The sequence below is a fragment of the Miscanthus floridulus genome, chromosome 17, assembly GCF_019320115.1.
Source record: "Miscanthus floridulus cultivar M001 chromosome 17, ASM1932011v1, whole genome shotgun sequence".
Taxonomy (NCBI): Eukaryota; Viridiplantae; Streptophyta; class Magnoliopsida; order Poales; family Poaceae; genus Miscanthus; species Miscanthus floridulus.
This window is the reverse complement of record NC_089596.1, coordinates 2,886,468-2,892,279: the sequence shown is the minus strand read 5'-3', so window position 1 is coordinate 2,892,279 and position 5,812 is coordinate 2,886,468.

Below are 5,812 nucleotides of genomic sequence, written 5' to 3'. Positions count from 1 at the left end.
AATCACAAGACAATAAAGATTTTCTTCCAAACCCTTATATGTTGTTGGTCCAAATAAATCCATGTGGAGGAGTTTTAGCACTCTTGCGGTTGACATGAAAGCTTTTGTTGGATGGATATTTGCAACTTACTTGCCGGCTTGACATGCACTACAAAGCTTGTCCTTCTCAAACTTCACATCCTTCAACCCTCTCACCAAATCATTCTTCATAAGCTTCTTGAGTGAGCTCATCCCAACATGAGCAAGTCTTCTATGCCATAGCCACCCAAGTGTTGTTTTGGTGAATAGGCATGTCTTCAAGTTTGCATCTTTAGAGGTGAAGTCCACTAGATATAGGTTGTTGTATCTAAATCCTTTGAATATCACATGATCATCATCCTTCTTGGATACAACAACCTCCTTCTCGATAAATAAGCATTGGAAGCCAAGATCACACAATTGTCCAACGGATAGCAAGTTAAAACTCAATGAAGCAACATATAGCACATTGGAGATGGAATGATCATTTGATATTGCCACTTTGCCCAATCCTTTGACCTTGCCCTTTGAGTTATCTCCAAATGTAATTCTTTCTTGCCCATCTACTTCTTCATCAAGTGAGGTGAACATACAAGGATCACTGGTCATATGTTGTGTGCAACCACTATCAATAACCCAATGACTTCCACCGGTCTTGTAGTTCACCTACACATAAGAGATCAAGCTTTAGGAACCCAAACTTGTTGAGGGCCCTTCACCTTCTCAACAAGTGACTTTGCAACCCAAATTTTCTTAGGCCTATTCTTATTTGGAGGTCCTAAGAACATCACTTTCATCTTTCCACTAGAATCCTTTCTAAGTATGTAGTGAGCATTGAAGGCAAATGGTCTAGCATGCTTGGGCAAGGGTTGTGGTGGTAGAGTTTGGCACTCATGAGCAAAGTGGCCTTCTTGTCCACACTCAAAGCATCTCTTTGGCTTTGGCTTTGATTGTTGTTATTGAGCTTGAGCCTTCTTCTCTTTGTTTGCCATGTACCCAATGCCACTTCTATCCATCTTTATGACGGTGTTCATTAGAAGCTCACTTTGAAGATACTTGCCTCTAGTGAACTTGCTCAATCCAATTTTGAGATGCTCTTTCTCCAACTTGAGCTTCTTATGTTCTTCCTTGAGAGCATCATTGTTCTTTTCTTCCTTGAGCTTCTTGTTCTCATCTTTGAACTTCTCATTCTCAAGGATCAAACCATCATCATGAACAATAGTTTCTAGCACAATAGACTTGGTGGTTTTGAGTTCTTCAAGATCTTTCTTGAGCTTTGCATTGTCATTCTTGAGCTTGACAAACTCATCATAGTCATCGGCTTCAACCACTTGCTTGCCCTTGTTATTAGAACTTTGCTCAATGCTCTCAATAATCAAGTCATCATATGATGTAGCTCTATCAATCTTAACAACATCATTAGTAGCATCATGTGGCTCATTGGATAAGAATTTCTGAGCAATAACAAGAGTATCATGATTCACCTTAAGAGTGGTATATTCTTCTCTTAGCTTGTTGTGGCTAGTGATGAGCTCATTATGTGTCCTCTCAAGTTTATCATGTTTATCTTTAAGCTCTTTCTTAGAAGATTTGAGCTCCTTGAGTTTAGATGTTATAGCATCATTTGCTTCTCTAAGCTCAACACCAGCCTTTTCGGCTATATCACATTTTTCTAAAAGTGCATCATTTTTAGCCTCTAGCTTTTCATTTTTAGCTCTAGTCTTTATAATGATCTTAGTGTATTGTTTTAGCAATCTAGCAAGATCATCATAAGTAGGTGATTCATATTCATCATCATCACTATCTCTATCATTATCACTAGCATGCTCATCATCACTACTATCATCATTGTTTGATACCTTACGATCACCCTTGGCCATAAGGCATAGGTGTGTAGAGGATGATGGCGGTGATGGCGATGAAGATGATGAGTCAATAGCAATGGCGGCCACCTTCTCGTTATCACTTTCATCATCGGATGATCCACTAGATGAATCAATGTCCGTGAGCCAATCACCGATGATGTAAGCCTTTCCACTCTTCTTCTTCTTGTGGAAGTCCTTCTTCTTGCCATCTCTCTTCTTGTATGGCTTGTTCTTTTTCTTCTCATCTTCATCTTCATTGCTTGAGTCATCTTTCTTGCCCTTGTTCTTGTTCTTGAACTTGTCTTTCTTGGGCTTAGTGCATTGGTGTGCTAGATGACCAAGTTCTCCACAATTGAAGCAATCCATCTCGGAGATTGCCTTCCTTCTAGAGCTAGTGAAGAACTTCTTCTTCTTGCCATCAAACTTGATGCCACTCTTGTTGAGCTTCTTTAGCATTTTGGTAGTCTTCTTCACCATGAGAGCAAGACTTTCATCATCAACTTCATCTTCACTTGAGCTCTCATACTCAAGTCTTGCTTTGCCCTTCTCTTGGCTAGCTTTGAATGCTAAATCCTTATCTTTCTTCTTGGTAGAGGATGAGCCATCTTGTGGCATGATGTGTATGTACATCTCATGAGCATTGATCTTTCCTAAGATTTGTGTCGGTGTAGTGGTGGAAAGATCACCTTGATGTAGCATGGTCACAATATGCTCATATTTTTCAATGGGGAGGACACTCAAGATCTTTCTTACAACATTGGATGGATGCATTTGAGTAAGTCCAAGCCCATTGACTTCCTCTACAAGAACATTCAAACATGAATATATTTCATTAGCACATTCTTTATGAAGCATTTCAAAAGAGTTGAGCTTTTTCATGACAAGATGATAGCGTTCCTTACGCTCACTCTTAGTTCCCTCATGGTGCGCACAAATGTTCGACCATAGTGCATGGGCGTCTTTGTGGTTCCTCACCCGATTAAACACATCTTTGCAAAGGCCTCTAAAGATGGTGTTTTGAGCCTTTGCATTCCACTTCTCATAATTAACCTCATCGCCTTATAGGTTACTAGCATCCAGAGATTTTGGAAAGCCTTGTGAGGTGGCTCTAAGTATACCAACATCTAGAGCCTCTAGATACGCCTCCATGCGAATTTTCCAATAAGGAAAGTCATCTCCCTCAAAGATAGGAGGAGGTCCATCCCCATGAGACATCTTGCTCTAGGCGGTTAAGCCTAAAAATGTGAGCACAAGGCTCTGATACCAATTAAAAGGATCAAGATACCCAAGAGGGGGGTGAATTGGGCTAATTCTAAATTTCTTTGCAATAATTAAATCCTATGGTTAGCCCAATTAACCCCTTGTGCCTAGAAAGTGTTCCTAATTGTTCTACCGCACAAAAGACTTGCAACCTAAGTTCCAATCCTACTCTAGCATGGCAATTCTAAGAATGTAAAAACATAAATTGAATTGCTCAAAGTAAATAGAGAGGAAGGAATGCGGTGATGTTTTGCCGAGGTATCGGAGAGTCGCCACTCCCCACTAGTCCTCGTTGGAGCACCCGCGCAAGGGTGTAGCTCCCCCTTGATTCATGCAAGGATCAAGTGCTCTCTACGGGTTGATTCTTCGACACTCCGTCGCGGTGAATCACCCACAACCGCTCACAACTTGAGTTGGGTCACCCACAAGCTCCGCCGGGTGATCACCGAACTCCCAATCACCACCAAGCCGTCTAGGTGATAGCGATCACCAAGAGTAACAAGCACGAACTCTCACTTGACCACGATAAGCCTAATGAGAAGGTGGATGCACACTTTGCTACTCTTGATCTTCACTAATGAGGGCTCTCTTTGGGATTCTTAAATCTCAATCACCTCACTAGGACCTTGCTCTTCTTAGCACTCTCTAAGGTGTTTCTCAGCTGTTGGAAAGAGCAAAAGTACCCCCACACACGAGTGGAGGTTGTATTTATAACACTGGCTAAAAAACGAACCGTTATGTGCCTCTACGGGGTGATCGGACGCTCTGGTCATGTTGACTAAACGCTCCAGTCAGTATACCCTGAACTCCAGTGTTTATAGTGTGACCGGACGCTGGCCAGCGTTCGGTCAGCACTGACCGGACATGTTCGGTCGTGATTTTCCCTCTCTGGAACCTTACTGGAGTCGACCAGACGCTGGCCCTCAGCGTCCGGTACAATGACCTAGCAGCATCCGGTCACTTCCAAACGCTTTCACCTTGGTCAAATGAACTGACCGGACCCTAAGCCAGTGTCCGGTCACACCAGAGCCAGCGTCCGGTCAGTATTTGGCCCTCCATTCACTTCCAACTCTCGAACATATATGAATGAAGTTTGCTCCAATGGATCATAGGGCTGTTGTGGAGCTACCTAGTGCTAGTTTTAATAAGTGTACACCACACCTAACTCACTAGACTCACCTAGGTCAAGCTACCCATTCAAACCCCCATTAATAGTACAGCCAAAGGAAAAACAAAGTCCTAAACTACTATAAGTGTCTCTCCAACTCCAATTGACACTTAGAACTAGTCCATCCTTAACCTTGTCGTCCATCCTTTGAAAACCGAAACGATTTCCATCGTAGAGGCATGACAACCATGATTGCACAATCGATCTCCATTACCGTGACCTAACTCAATTGTTTCTGCAAAACACACGTTAGTCACAGTAATCACGTATTGTCATTAATCACCGAAACCCAACTAGGGGCCTAGATGCTTTCAGCCGGATCCGTCCTCCTGCGCCTGTGGCCACGGCCATGGACTATCATGTCGTGGTTCTACCACACTTGTGGCGCCGTCGAGGAGAGAGACGACGAAAAGAGGACGCATATCTGGGTTCCCTCTCTCCTTCTACACAAAATAGGTGCTCACTTTGCCTATTCTGTTGGACGGTGTTTTTTCACTGTACCGAACCCAAAATGGGTTTGGGTAGCGGTATGCGTGGTTTGTTGGAGACAGTCTCAGGGCATCACTATGCAAATATGCATGCTCGCTGCACCGCGCTAGCGCACTACTGTACACTACTCCCTGCTCCTAGTGCAACCCAACTATAGAATGTAGGGATGGAATTTCCATTTTGGCCCCGTTCGCTTCGTTGAAAAAAAACAAGCCGAAACACTATTCCAGCTTATTTGTTGTGAGAGAAAAACACTGTTCTGGCTGAAAAACAAGCTAAAAAGACGGATTATAAGAGAAGCGAACAGGGCCAAATCTTTGGTTGCAGCGTTAATACGTCCACATTCATGGCAACTGATAATTCTGCCTCTAGTTTCTTTAACTTTATGATCTTGCCACTCCGATTTTAAAATGAAGGGAGACTTCACCTCTATTCTATGATACCAAAATAAAGGAAAATTTTACCTCTATTATGTGAAGTCTTCTTATCTTTGTTCATTTTTGAACAAAAGGACAAGTTTACGCATGTGATTTTGCCTCTATTTTATTTTACTCTTTGTGTTTTTATCCCTATTTTTAGGTTAACGCTTTGCCAAATTTGATACGGATTAGACAATTCAATCAATGCAAAACTTGACAAATTTTAGACAAAAGCCGACAACATTTTAACTAAAAATCCATATAAACACAAATTAATACCACACATAGCATTGGCATCATACAGCGCATTCAACATAAAAATAACATTTTTATCACACCTAGCATTAGTGTCAACATACCAGGTCACATTAGTAGTTGAACTTGGGAATTGTGAACCCCTTGGTAGCACACCACATATTCTTGCCATAAAGCTATGCATGTCAACACCCTTTCCTGGTAAAGTTCTACCCTGCCACCACGACTTTGGATCATCATCTAGCAAGCTAAAAAATTAAAGGACCAAACTCTAACAACTACTTTTTAACTCCATGTGATTTGGCCTACAAATCACATCAGCGAATTAAAGAGGTTAA